This window comes from Schistocerca cancellata, chromosome 9, assembly GCF_023864275.1.
Source record: "Schistocerca cancellata isolate TAMUIC-IGC-003103 chromosome 9, iqSchCanc2.1, whole genome shotgun sequence".
NCBI classification, from domain to species: domain Eukaryota; kingdom Metazoa; phylum Arthropoda; class Insecta; order Orthoptera; family Acrididae; genus Schistocerca; species Schistocerca cancellata.
The window spans coordinates 155893968-155909600 of NC_064634.1; the positions used below are offsets into that span (position 1 = coordinate 155893968).

A 15633-nucleotide genomic window follows, 5' to 3' on the forward strand; every position below is an offset into this window, starting at 1 on the left:
CCCGCATGCCCACTATACGCCCTCGCTCAAAGTCCGTCAACTGCACATACGGTTCACGTCCACGCTGTCGGGGCATGCTACCAGTGTTAAAGACTGCGATGGAGCTCCGTATGCCACGGCAAACTGGCTGACACTGACGGCGGCGGTGCACAAATGCTGCGCAGCTAGCGCCATTCGACGGCCAACACCGCGGTTCCTGGTGTGTCCGCTGTGCCGTGCGTGTGATCATTGCTTGTACAGCCCTCTCGCAGTGTCCGGAGCAAGGATGGTGGATCTGACACACCGGTGTCAATGTGTTCTTTTTTCCATTTCCAGGAGTGTATTTACGAAGGGCAGTTCATAGCAAGCGAAGAGGAATGTTGTCATCAGGCATTTTTCTTCTTCGTGACAATGCTTGGCCACACACTCCAGCTAGTACGAAGATTCTCCTGCAGCGTTTTAGATGGAAAGTTTAGTCATTCAGCCTTGCTCTCTCTGCCTTTCATCTGCCTTTCACATGAAACGCTTGCTATGAAGACAACATTTTGGTACAGACAAGATCTGACGGAAAGCGCAGGTGGCTGCCTTTTATGGTGAGGGTACTGGGAAGTTGGTACAACGCTACAACATATGCCTAAGTGGGAGCGGCGACTCTGCACGGGATGGTGTAAGCACTCGCATGATGTAAGAACAGTGGTCGTAAAAATGTTGCACTCTTCGGGGCCCGGAACCAAGCGTCACGCTTTGACAGTGACGGCTAGTTTGAAACACGACAGGAATTGCTGTTATTAGTCAATGCAGGGCGAGCTCAACCAATTACCGTGCGATCATTGCTCAACGAACAGCATGTGATGAATATCGAGTACGTGGGAAATGTCCACTGCCCAAAGCGGACCGAGCGAGGTGGCGCAGTGGTTAGACACTGGACTCGCATTCGGGAGGACAACGGTTCAATCCCGCGTCCGGCTATCCTGATTTAGGTTTTCCGTGATTTCCCTAAATCGCTCCAGGCTAATGCCGGGATGGTATCTTTCAAAGGGCACGGCCGACTTCCTTCCCCGTCCTTTCCTAATCCGATGAGACCGATGATCTCGCTATCTGGCCTCTTTCCCCAAAACAACCCAACCCAAAGCGGAACCAATTGCTGCAGGTCTTTAGCAGGCAGAACAAATGGTTCAAATGGCTCTGAGCACTATGGGACTTAACTGCTGAGGTCATCAGTCCCCTAGAACGTAGAACTACTTAAACCTAACTAACCTAAGGACACCACACACATCCATGCCCGAGGCAGGATTCGAACCTGCGAACGTAGCAGTCGCGCGGTTCCAGACTGTAGCGCCTAGAACCGCTCGGCACTACGGCTGGATAGTAGGCAGAACAACACACAACCTGGGCAGTAGGTAAGTGAAGGTGTTTAGACTGATCCGATGGCTAGTGATCTTTTCTCTTTACAAATGATGCAAGGCTTCGAGGCCACTGACGACCCAACAAGACATTTAAGCCACAGAGTGTGGATGGTGTGGTTCAGACCGGGGATTCTTGTGTGGTGATTTGGCGCTGTTTTTCGTGGCATGACTTACGCACAATCATTCGGGCTACCGTAAACATGAACTACCATGTTTATTTCTACACTTTCGGATATCAAGCATTGCCTTTCCTTGTACATCTTTATAACGAATATTCTGTGGACACTCCCATCTTCTGGAAAGACAATAGCTCTGGTCAAAGGACTACAGACATACGTTTCTGGTTTGACGAATACTCAAGAACCCAATTGCATCCCGACTGGACTTCTAAATTACGCAGTTTTCATCACATAGAAAATTTCTAGGGCTATCTGATCCGGCGGGTGAAACGTAGTAATACACTACTGGCCATTAAAATTGCAACACCGAGAAGAAATGCAGATGGTAAACGGGTATTCATTGGACAAATATATTATACTAGAACTGACATGTGATTACATTATCACGCAATTTGGGTGCAGAGATCCTGAGAAATCAGTACGCAGAACAATCATCTCTGGCCGTAATAACGGCATTTACACACACGCCTGGGCTTTGAGTCAGACAGAGCTTCGATGGCGTGTACAGGAACAGCTGCCCATGCGAAACCCTACATTTCGGCAGAATAGCGCACGACCGCACGTTGCAGGTCCTGAATGGGCCTTTCTGGATACAGAAAATGTTCGACTGCTCCATTGGCCACCACATTCTCTAGATCTCTCATCAAATGAAAACGTCTGGTCAATGGTGGCCAAGCAACTGGCTCGTCACAATACGCCAGCCACTACTCTTGATGAACTGTGGTATCGTGTTGAAGCTGCATGGGCAGCTGTTCCTGTACACGCCATCGAAGCTCTGTCTGACTCAAAGCCCAGGCGTGTGTGTAAATGCCGTTATTACGGCCAGAGATGGTTGTTCTGCGTACTGATTTCTCAGGATCTATGCACCCAAATTGCGTGAAAATGTAATCACATGTCAGTTCTAGTATAATATATTTGTTCAATGAATACCCGTTTACCATCTGCATTTCTTCTCGGTGTCGCAATTTTAATGGCCAGTAGTGTATTACTACGTTTCACCCGCCGGATCAGATAGCCCTAGAAATTTTCTATGTGATAAAAACTGCGTAATTTAGAAGTCCAGTCGGGATGCAATTGGGTTCCTGAGTGTTCGTCAAACCAGAAACGTATGTCTGTAGTCCTTTGACCAGAGCTATTATATTCCCCGAAGACGGGAGTGTCCACAGAATATTCGTTATAGAGATGTACAAGTAAAGACAATGCGTGATATCCGATAGTGTAGAAATAAACATGGTAGTTCATGTTTACGGTAGCCTGAATGATTGTGCGTAAGTCATGCCACGAAAAACAGCGCCAAATCACCACACAAGAATCTCCGTCTGAACCACACCGTCCACACTCTGTGGCTTAAATGTCTTGTTGGGTCGTCACTGGCCTCGAAGCCTTGCATCATTTGTAAAGAGAAAAGATCACTAGCCATCGGATCAGTCTAAACACCTTCACTTACCTATTGCCCAGGTTGTGTGTTGTTCTGCCTACTAGCTGGCCGTAGTGGCCGAGCGGTTCTAGACGCTACAGTCTGGAACCGCGCGACTGCTACGTTCGCAGGTTCGAATCCTGCCTCGGGCATGGATGTGTGTGATGTCCTTAGGTTAGTTAGGTTTAAATAGTTCTACGTTCTAGGGGACTGATGACCTCAGCAGTTAAGTCCAATAGTGCTCAGAGCCATTTGAACCATTTGTTCTGCCTACTAAATACCTGCAGCAATTGGTTCCGCTTTGGGTTGGTTGTTTTGGCGAAAGAGACCAGACAGTGAGGCCATCGGTCTTATCGGATTAGGGAAGGACGGGGAAGGAAGTCAGCCGTGCCCTTTGAAAGAAACCATCCCGGCATTAGCCTGGAGCGATTTAGGGAAATCACGGAAAACCTAAATCAGGATGGCCAGACGCGGGATTGAACCGTCGTCCTCCCGAATGCGAGTCCAGTGTCTAACCGCTGCGCCACCTCGCTCGGTCCGCTTTGGGCAGTGGACATTTCCCACGTACTCGATATTCATCACATGCTGTTCCCTGAGCAATGATCGCACGGTAATTGGTTGAGCTCGCCCTGCATTGACTAATAACAGCAATTCCTGTCGTGTTTCAAACTAGCCGTCACTGTCAAAGCGTGACGCTTGGTTCCGGGCCCCGAAGAGTGCAACATTTTTACGACCACTGTTCTTACATCATGCGAGTGCGAGTCGCCGCTCCCACTTACACATATGTTGTAGCGTTGTACCAACTTCCCAGCACCCTCACCATAAAAGGCAGCCACCTGCGCTTTCCGTCAGATGTTGTCTGTACCAAAATGTTGTCTTCATAGCCAGCGTCTCATGTGAAAGGCAGATGAAAGGCAGAGAGAGCAAGGCTGAATGACTAAACTTTCCATCTAAAACGCTGCAGCCGGCCGGAGTGGCCGAGCGGTTAAAGGCGCTACAGTCTAGAACTGCACGACCGCTACGGTCGCAGGTTCGAATCCTGCCTCGGGCATGGATGTGTGTGATGTCCTTAGGTTAGTTAGGTTTCAGTAGTTCTAAGTTCTAGGGGACTTATGACCACAGCAGTTGAGTCCCATATTGCTCAGAGCCAGTTGAACCATTTTTTTTTTTTTTTTAAACGCTGCAGGAGAATCTTCGTACTAGCTAGAGTGTGTGGCCAAGCATTGTCACGAAGAAGAAAAATGCCTGATGACAACATTCCTCTTCGCTTGCTATGAACTGCCCTTCGTAAATAGTTTTCATTCGCCTGCTCCACTCGCTGAACAAGATCATTGGTCGATACTCGCTTCCTTCCCTAATAATCTGCGTCCTGAATGTCTGTACTTCCTGCTTCAGAGTTCCTGCATCATTTCCACACTTTACTGTCACGCATGGGAGTTGCATTATGTGGGCTGCATGAAATCTGACGAAAACCCTCAGCATGAAGAAATCGAATAACAGCACGCACTTCAAACGTGGCAGAAACCACTATTGTTGTAGACATCTTTAAGCGCTCGCTGTGCACTCAGAAATGAAAAGCGCGACGTGATGTGCCAATGGGCGTGCTAGAGACATCGTGCAACACATCTACACAAAGCTTCATCTCAGTTGCCCTGTGGTTTTAATATCAGGCCGATGGCACTTTGAAAGAAAAACTTCCCTTGTATTTACGTTGTCTGTTACTTAAGGTTACGAGACAATGAATGAAGTTATTTGATCGGGAAGACCATTAATTGCAATATTTTATTATACTTACTAGCTTAGTGGCTTCTGATTCGCTCGCGTACACTGTATCGCCTGCACAATCTTTTTTGTTTTTATTTAATTGAATTTTTATGTTGTTCACTAACTGAAACACCTTCTAAGCTTTTCACGCTATTTAAGGCCGTATAAGCACGGTCTTTTCCGAACGTACTTCTGACCAACATCCCCTAATAAATATTTCTTTATACCTAACCAAGAAGGAAAATACCAGTTTTCATAAACTTAGCTTTAAAGTTTTTTTAATGTAACGAAATATTTTCTTAAAATTTTCATCCCCTATTGCACTATCTTAGGGGCTGAATATCCAGAAATACTGAAACACGTATCTTTCAATTTTTAACCGAGAAGTAAAATACCATTTGTCATAGATGTAGCCTTAAAATCGTTTACTAGATCTTTAGTAATTATTTATTTTCAAAAAAACTTTCACCCATTATTTTACCCCCTTAGTGGTTGAATTTCCATAGATACTGAAAACCGTATTTTTAATTTTCTTTCTGAGAAACCAAATACCGGTTTTCGTAGTTACAACTTCAAAATTCCCTTAATAGCGACATACTTTCAGAAAGCCTTTCATCCACTATTTGAACACCTTAGGAGTGGAATATCGAATAATCCCTTCTTAAACGGTGCCTACAATACAAGATCCACACCCTTTCCAAACTTCAAGTTTCTATCCTTGGCGGTTTAGGCTGGGCGATGATGAGTCAGTTAATCAGCCTGACCCTCTCTCACTCCTTTAGGGGTTAAAATTTCAAAACTACTGGAACACGTATTTTTTTCATCTCCAACCGAGAAGCCAAACACCAGTTTTCAAACACATAGCTTTAAAAATGCTTTCTCAGTGTGATATTTTCATGGAAAGCTTCACCCCCTATTTTACCCCTTTAGGGGCTGAGTTTCCAAAAGCAGTGACATGCGTAAGTTTTATTTCTAAGAGAGAAGCCAAATACAATACAAATTGTCATAGATTTAGCTTAAAATATGTTTGAACAATGAAATACTTCCATACAAACTTTCATCCCTGTTTCACCCCATGGAGGTTAAATTTCCAAAAACAGTGAAACACCAGTTGTTTTTATTTCTAACCGAGAAGCCAAATTTAAATTTTCATAAACTTCTCTTTAAAAATGCTTTCATAATAAAATATTTTCCTAAAAAATCTCATACTCTATTTCACTCCCTCAGGAGTTCAGTTTCCGAAAACACTGAAACGTGTATTTTTTTTTTTTAGCCGAGAAGTCAAATACCAATGTTCATAGATGTAGCTTTAAAACTACTTCAGTAGTTCTTTAATAATTATATATTTCCAAAAAACGCTTTCACCCACTATTTTACCCCCACAGGGTGTTTCTTTACTACTGACCGAGAAACCAAATCCCAGTTTTCATTTGTCTACCTTTAAAATGGCGATATTTTTCAAAAAATCCTGCAACCCTTATTTCACCCCCTTAGGTTCAGAATTTCCAAAAATCTCATCTTATACGCCGTCTACAGTATAAGATCCACATGTTCTCCAAGTTTCTATATTTAGCGGTTTGGGTTGGGTGATGATGAGTCAGTCAGCCACTCAGTCAATCTGTCAGGACATCGCCTTTCACATACGAAGAATATTTCCAATAAATGTCATTTTCTCTTAGTATGATACCTCTCAATGTACACTCCTGGAAATTGAAATAAGAACACCGTGAATTCGTTGTCCCAGGAAGGGGAAACTTTATTGACACATTCCTGGGGTCAGATACATCACATGATCACACTGACAGAACCACAGGCACATAGACACAGGCAACAGAGCATGCACAATGTCGGCACTAGTACAGTGTATATCCACCTTTCGCAGCAATGCAGGCTGCTATTCTCCCATGGAGACGATCGTAGAGATGCTGGATGTAGTCCTGTGGAACGGCTTGCCATGCCATTTCCACCTGGCGCCTCAGTTGGACCAGCGTTCGTGCTGGACGTGCAGACCGCGTGAGACGACGCTTCATCCAGTCCCAAACATGCTCAATGGGGGACAGATCCGGAGATCTTGCTGGCCAGGGTAGTTGACTTACACCTTCTAGAGCACGTTGGGTGGCACGGGATACATGCGGACGTGCATTGTCCTGTTGGAACAGCAAGTTCCCTTGCCGGTCTAGGAATGGTAGAACGATGGGTTCGATGACGGTTTGGATGTACCGTGCACTATTCAGTGTCCCCTCGACGATCACCAGTGGTGTACGGCCAGTGTAGGAGATCGCTCCCCACACCATGATGCCGGGTGTTGGCCCTGTGTGCCTCGGTCGTATGGAGTCCTGATTGTGGCGCTCACCTGCACGGCGCCAAACACGCATACGACCATCATTGGCACCAAGGCAGAAGCGACTCTCATCGCTGAAGACGATACGTCTCCATTCGTCCCTCCATTCACGCCTGTCGCGACACCACTGGAGGCGGGCTGCACGAAGTTGGGGCGTGAGCGGAAGACGGCCTAACGGTGTGCGGGACCGTAGCCCAGCTTCATGGAGACGGTTGCGAATGGTCCTCGCCGATACCCCAGGAGCAACAGTGTCCCTAATTTGCTGGGAAGTGGCGGTGCGGTCCCCTACGGCACTGCGTAGGATCCTACGGTCTTGGCGTGCATCCGTGCGTCGCTGCGGTCCGGTCCCAGGTCGACGGGCACGTGCACCTTCCGCCGACCACTGGCGACAACATCGATGTACTGTGGAGACCTCACGCCCCACGTGTTGAGCAATTCGGCGGTACGTCCACCCGGCCTCCCGCATGCCCACTATACGCCCTCGCTCAAAGTCCGTCAACTGCACATACGGTTCACGTCCACGCTGTCGCGGCATGCTACCAGTGTTAAAGACTGCGATGGAGCTCCGTATGCCACGGCAAACTGGCTGACACTGACGGCGGCGGTGCACAAATGCTGCGCAACTAGCGCCATTCGACGGCCAACACCGCGGTTCCTGGTGTGTCCGCTGTGCCGTGCGTGTGATCATTGCTTGTACAGCCCTCTCGCAGTGTCCGGAGCAAGTATGGTGGGTCTGACACACCGGTGTCAATGTGTTCTTTTTTCCATTTCCAGGAGTGTATATTTGCGCTAAATTTAGTAACAAAATCCCTTTGTTTTAAGTGATTAGACGTATACTACTGATTGCCTTTTTTCAGAAAGATCTAGTCGATTCTATATGAGAATAGGAAGCATAATCATTGTGTTTGTCAATACCCACACGCATTTCCTGCAGAACACGAATCAACAAAAATCACCGTATAGGCAAAAGTGCAACAGTCAAATACTCTTTCGTGCGCTCCGCCAGTACATCTAATAATCGAACCTGACAAAGTTAGTCGGCCCTTGTGGCCGTGCGGTTCTAGGCGCTTCAGTCTGGAACCGCGCGATCTTTACGGTCGCAGGTTCGAATCCTGCCTCGAGCATGGATGTGTGTGATGTCCTTAGGTTATTTAGGTTTAAGTAGTTCTAAGTTCTACGGGACTGATGACCTCAGATGTTAAGTCCCATAGTGCTCAGAGACGTTTGAACCATCAGGAAATTAGCTGTCGAATAGAGTACGCAGGTGCGTGCAGGTGAAAATTTTCTGTCATCATAACAGTAATAAACATTTGAAATATTCAGTAATGGTTTTCATCTGTAAGAGGGGTTCTTCGCACCAGAAACGTGAACCAGTGTAAAAAAAAATTCATCTCGAAGTAATCATTATGCACTTGCTCAGGATTTTTGGTGCATTAAGAGTTGCAGAAGAGCCTCTTTCATTTTTTCAAAGTGTAACTGAGATGTGTTGGCACACTATTTATACTTCGAAGCTTGATAAATAATGTTAAGTCACATGGTAATACCACGGACCGTGACGCACAAGGTTCCGAGTTCAAGCCACAACCGAAAAATAGTGTCTTTCTCCAGAAAGTTTGGTTTTTTACTTTGTCAATAACCAGTAGATTTAGAGGAACACATGTAGTAACAAATCGCATATTATAAAGTAATTCGGTGTTGGCCACTTAGTCTTCTTGGCTACTTAGCGGCAGTAGGATAATTCTGACGTCGTCTCATAATCACTGACTGTGATGGATAATTCTGTCGTGCGTCGTTTGGTTATCAAAATCAGTATATTTCACGATTTGCTCCATCATTCATAATCCAAGACAACAAGCGAAAGGACAGTGTCTTCGTTGTATCTAAATCTAAGAGAGTGTTGTGACTTTGCACTACAAGTCTTCCTGTCGAAGAATTTTTGAGTTATGTTTTCGAAATCTCGCTGTTCAGTTAGAGTTGATAACAAACTCTACCTTCCTAGACAAGTTAGTACAGTATTGAATGTTAAATAAAAATTACTACTGCATTTTGACTAAACATTATGAATACGTGTCATCTTTTTTCCCACAGCCTCCTCAGTGTTCAGAGCTATTACTTCGCAAAACGTCCACCCCCGGTAGCTGAATGGTCAGCGAGACGGATTGTCAATCGTCTGGGCCCAGGTTCGATTCCCCGCGGGGTCGCGCAATTTTCTCCGCCCAGGGACTGGGTGTTGTGCTGTCCTCATCATCATCGTCTCATATCTCATCGACTGCAGGTCGCCGAAGTGGCGTCAAGTTGAAAGACCGGCACCCGGCGAACGGTCTGAACGACGGGAGGCCCTAGCCATACGATTAAATAACTAAACTTCGCAAAATTGGCTTCGTAATTGGCAAGGACAAATACTGCAGACGGAAAAAAGTCTTTCTGACTGGTAGAAGTCACATACTGTCGGTAATCAGCAAATAATGTGCTGATGTCCTCAGTAAAATGTTAAAATCAACCCACTGTACCACAAAATGAAGGTGTTCAAGACAACGCAAATGGAGACGCAGCAATCAGATACAGATTTCAATTTCGGTGACTGGTTTGGCGCGTTTTTAGAAGACCAGGTATTGTCCATGCAAAGTGTGGTGTCACCGCCAGACACCACACTTGCTAGGTGGTAGCCTTTAAATCGGCCGCGGTCCGTTAGTATACGTCGGACCCGCGTGTCGCCACTATCAGTGATTGCAGACCGAGCGCCGCCACACGTCAGGTCTAGAGAGACTTCCTAGCACTCGCCCAGTTGTACAACCGACTTTGCTAGCGATGGTTCACTGACAAAATACGATCTCATTTCCCGAGACGATAGTTAGCATAGCATTCAGCTACGTCATTTGCTACGACCTAGCAAGGCGCCATTACCAGTTACTATTGATAGTGTGAATAATGTACCGTCAAGAGCGACGTTCACCATTAATGGATTAAAGTTAAGCATCCCACCAGCTACGTCAGTTTTTTCTAAATTCTAATTTCCTTGTCCTGTTTCAGACCTCACGCCAGCCTGCGTGAGCTAAAACGCGTGCCTTTCGGCTTCCTCTAGTAACACGGTGTTGGCTCTCCTGCCAACCACAACATAAAGAGTTGCGTAATTCTTCATTTCCTCCGTTACATCGAAACATCCACAGTGTCGTAAACTTACTGCGGCACAATGAAGTAGACGGTAGAGCTTCCTGAAAAATGTGGAATTTGGGTTCTAGGTGATATGTGTGTATTTGTGTTTTATGGTTTATGGTTCATGGACCGTCAACAACGAGGTTATCAGTGCAATTACTAAATTAGTAGAAACGAATGTGACTAAACCTCTAAAATATTATAAAAGATGTACGAGGGTTGTTCAATAAGTAACCCCCACATTTTTTTCTCAGAACTTATTTATTGTTAAGAGTCAAAATTTGCTGACAATATACATCAATATATCTTGTCCATGCCCTATTTTTCTACGTAGTCTGCATCATGTTCTACGGCCGTACGCCAACGTTGTAGAAGAGCATGTATTCCCTACTGGTAAAAGCTCTTGTCCTCTACGCGTAGTCATGTTTTCACGGCATGACGGACACCCTCGTCATCTTCAAAGTGTGTTTCCCGTAGAGATCCTTTAAGCGACCCAAAGAGATGGAAGTCCGAGGGTGCAGGTCTGGACTGTAGGGTGGATGAGGCAATGATGTCCAGCCCAATTTGGCGATGTGTTCCCGGGTTCTCAGACTTGTGTGTGGCTGCGCATTATCGTGTTGGAGAAAGATTTCAAAATGCTTCAAATGGCTCTGAGCACCTTGGGACGTAACTTTTGAGGTATCAGTCCCCTAGAACTTAGAAATACTTAAACCTAACTAACCTAAGGACATCACACACATCCATGCCCGAGGCAGGATTCGAACCTGCGACCGTAGCGATCGTGCAGTTCCCGACTGTAGCGCCTAGAACCGCTCGGCCATTCCGGCCGGATAGCAAGATTTCTGCTGGATTCTTGTCCGATCTAAGACGCCGGAAACGGTTCTTGAGTTTATTCAGAGTCTTCACCTATGCCTCTGAATTCATGGTTGACCCTCTTGGCGTCACATCCACGAGAATGACGCCATCACAATCCCAGAAGACTGTCACCATGTCTTTTCCAGCAGAGGGAGTTGTCCTGAATTTCTTCTTTTGTGGTGAATGAGGATGATGCCACTCCATCGACTGCCTTTTTGTTTCTGGTGCAAAGTGGTGCGCCCAACTTTCGTCCTCCGTAACGCTCCAGCAATTCAGATGAAATGGCCTTTTTTTGTATCTTATGGTCCGCTGTGAGCATTCGTGGGACCCATCGTGAGCACCTCTTTGAATATCCGAGAGTCTCGATCACTGCAGACGAACTTCCAGTGCTGACGGACAACTTTAGAGACAACTGCCGAGTTGTGATGCGCCGGTCGGCACGAATCATGGCATCCGCACGATTCAGCAGGTCTGGAGCAGTGGCTGTGACAGGACGTCCCGAGCGTGGCTCATCATGGTTCTCTGTTTCTGCATTTCCTGAGGCTGTAACTTGCTTTACCCATCGTCCAACTGTACTCCTATCAACTGCAGCACCGCCATACACCGAACATGAACGTTTATGGATGTTAACCATGGCTTCGTTTTCTACACCGAAGAATTAAATAACAGCACGCTGCTTGTAACGTGAGTCGTATGTAGACGCCATTTGGATGCTGTACTACGGCTTTGCCATCTGCCAGAACGGTTCGAAATTTCACCGGCGCAAAGAACAAACATCAAATATGAAGCACCAACAAGTACGTTTGTCTATGTACATTAATGGCTTCTTTAAAAATGTGGGGCATTAGTTACTGAACGACCCTCGTAAAAGTCAATTTGACATAAAAACTGCACTCAGTCTCCCTGTATCACTAATGTTGTCCCGCATAATCACGTTATCTCACGTCCTCTAAGATACCGTAAATTTGGTCAGATGTTCTAAAATTTTCAATTAAAAGGCCAGCAATACCAGAGGAAAGCGAGAACAATTACTCTGGGAAACGTGGCTGGTTGACCTCTTACCATAGTTGAGACAGCCATCCTATTTTCTGCGGTAAGGAGATTGACTGTTAGATTTAATCATGGTTTCGTTTTGAGACTCTAACAGCAAAGGTGTTTCCAGACTAAATCTTGGGCATACACGTCAGGAAGAGTGACAGCCGTTCTGTAGCAGCTCGTTCGAGATAGAAAAATGCCTCATCCCAGCTGGAATATGTCGCCTAGGGCTGAGGCCCTCTCCACGTGGAAAAATGTTCACCGCCCCAGGCAGCATGGCCTTCGTTTGCTCTAAGAAAAGGCGACGATTTCAGTTTTACTGCTATTGCCATCTCTTATCCTTTCAAACTTGCCATCTGCAACAGACATGTTATTGTGAGTCTCGTTGAAGAGCTAAGTATATCACTTTATCTATAAATGTAATTTTGTTATGCGAAAACATTTTGTAGTCATACTTTGGAGTTACGTACAGTTATTTTCTAGTACCTGTCCTCATCTGCATTTTAATCTGTTGTATAAATAAATAAAGTATCACAGGAGAGCCCGTAAAGCCTGTTGTCAAGAACACAGTACATGGTCATTGGAACAGTGGTCCCAGGTCATGTTCACGGACGAGTCCAGGTATAGTATCAACAATGATTCTCGCCGGGTTTTCATCTGGCGTGAATCAGGAACCAGATATCGACCCCTTAATGTCCTTGAAAGGGACCTTTATGGAGGTCGTGGTTTGACAGTGTGGGGTTAGACAATGATTGGTGCACATACACCCCTGCATGTCTTTAACAGAGGAACTGTAACAGGTCAGATGTATCGGGAGGTCATTTTGCACCACTATGTCCACCTTTTCAGGGGTGCGGTGAGTCCCACCTTCCTCGTACTGTATGATAACGCAGGGCCCCACCGAGCTGCCATCGTGGAAGAGTACCTTGAAACAGAAAATATCAGGCGACCGGAGTGGCCTGCCTGTTCTCCAGACCTAATCCCCATCGAGCACGTCTGGGATGCTCTCGGTCGACGTATCGCTGCACGTCTTCAAACCCCTAGGACACTTCAGGAGCTTCGACAGGCACTGGTGCAAGAACGGAAGGCTATACCCCAGCAGCTACTCGACCACCTGATCCAGAGTATGCCAGCCCGTTGTGCGGCCTGTGTACGTGTGCATGGTGATCATATTCCAGTGCGGCCTGTGTACGTGTGCATGTTGATCATATTCCATATTGATTTCGGGGTACATGCGCAGGAAACCGTGGCGTTTTGTAGCACATGTGTTTCGGGACGGTTTTCTCAAGTTATGAGCAATACCTTGGACTTACAGATCTGTGTCGTGTGTGTTCCGTATGTGCCTATGCTATTAGCGCCAGTTTTGTGTAGTGCCACGTTGTGTAGCACCATATTCTGCAATTATCCTTAATTTATGAGCATGAGTGCACTTTAATGATGAACCGCCACACGTATACATAAAAAACTATAGGAGGAAAGCACTGTAACATTTTACACTGTGAAATTCATTTCACTTTACAAACAGAAACAAATGACAAAGTAATTTTCGTTCTGACCATACAAGGGAAAAACATCACAAACGTCTCTACAATACAAAGGAAATTGCACAATCATGAACATCCCAATCCACACCCAATCAAACTATCCAGTGACACACAAACAAGCAAGCTTCAGCTTCATGCTCTACAGATTACGTAGAACATCCTAAACAAACATAACTACATACAAGAGTTTAGCACAACAAATAGCGATTCTTATACAGCCATATGACAGAAAAACTGAGCAGTTATATGAAAACAGACAGTAAGTTAACACGTCACGTGCACACATCTCCCTAAACATGAAGACAGAAGTACCTAACCCACAGACAGTGACAACACATAGGGCACAAGAGAACAAGAATTTACACACAAAACAAAATCATGTACAATAATAATGCAGTGCACACAATAAGCAAAATTTTAAAGAACGAGGGTTTTTTTTAGGATACTGCAATGATAACTACAGAAAAAAATAATTCGGAACTGAGGCCACACATACTGGGATATTCTGTGGAGGAAGGAGGCGGCATTAAGCGAAGGAAGAAAAGACAGACATAAAAAGTAAACGAAGTTCAGATTTCGCCCCAGACTGCATTACAACAGGTGATCAACAAAAGGAAAGGACGCAGCTGCGAAGTAAACATTGTTTTTTGTGGAGTTCAAAAAATGTTCAAATGTGTGTGAAACCTTATGGGACTTAACTGCTAAGGTCATCAGTCCCTAAGCTTACACACTACTTAACCTAAATTATCCTAAGGACGAACACACATACCCATGCCCGAGGGAGGACCTGAACCTCCGCCGGGATCAGCCGCACAGTCCATGACTGCAGCGCCTTAGACCGCCCGCCTAACCCCGCGCGGCTTTGTGGAGTTCGACAGTGTAGTTTGCGAGTATTGTTCATCAAAAATATCTGCCGCCTTTATTTATAAAGCAGATGAGCATGAGTATTGTTCATCAAAAATATCTGCCGCCTTTATTTATAAAGCAGATGAGCATGGAGATGAGGACCAATGTGGGTCACATATTGCAAACGCAAGCCGGTATTGGAGAGGGATAGGAAAGGAAGAATCCGTGTCCTTCTCAAAAGAATGATCTTAATATTTGGCTAAATAATTTAGGGAAACCAAGGAAAAGAAATATATGGGTGGCTGGACGGCAATTTGAGCTGGCACCTCCAGAAAGCGAGTACAGTGCGTTAAGCATAGTGCCTCTTTGCTTAGTCGCAGAAACCACAAGCTCTCCCGCAAACTTGCGAAACTTGAGGATTTCTTTCTGAAAATATCAGAGCTCTGTAGTAATCTGAGAGCTCAAACAGAATGAAAACCGTAAACAAGACACCGACAGGACGTAATGCAACCCATTAGCCTCCAATTAAGGACTGTTCTAAACTTCTGCAAGATTATTTCTCTGGAACGATTTCGGCTACCAAAGGAGGCCATGGTCGCACTTGGCAGACAGCCTATCACGTCGCATCGAAGTAGGTCAGCAGCTCCGAGTAACTATATCAACTGTTAACTGTTTTCTAGTAATGTAAGAGGTATCCTTCAGTTCTAAATAAATATATTGTTTTCTGAAACTTCCTGGCAGATTAAAACTGTGTGCCCGACCGGGACTCGAACTCGGGACCTTTGCCTTTCGCGGGCAAAGTGCTCTACCAACTGAGCTACTGAATCACGACTCACGTCCGGTACTCACAGCTTTACTTCTGCCAGTACCTCGTCTCCTACCTTCCAAACTTTACAGAAAGCTCTCCTGCAAAGGTCCCGAGTTCGAGTCTCGGTCGGGCACACAGTTTTAATCTGCCAGGAAGTTTCATATCAGCGCACACTCCGCTGCAGAGTGAAAATCTCATTCTGGATATTGTTTTCTATCTATTCCAATGACCTGTTTTTGAAACTGTTGCATGCCAGTGGCTTCTGATTGATCTTTACCTTTTTGTGTGAAGTTCGACGCGCTGCCT

The 15633-nt window shown here is 45.6% G+C and overlaps 1 protein-coding gene across 1 annotated transcript in view; it reads left to right on the forward strand.

Moving 5' to 3' along the window:
• LOC126101252 (radial spoke head protein 3 homolog) overlaps nt 1-15633 on the forward strand; it is a 361559-nt gene that overhangs the window by 297016 nt on the left and 48910 nt on the right. The window lies entirely within an intron of this gene.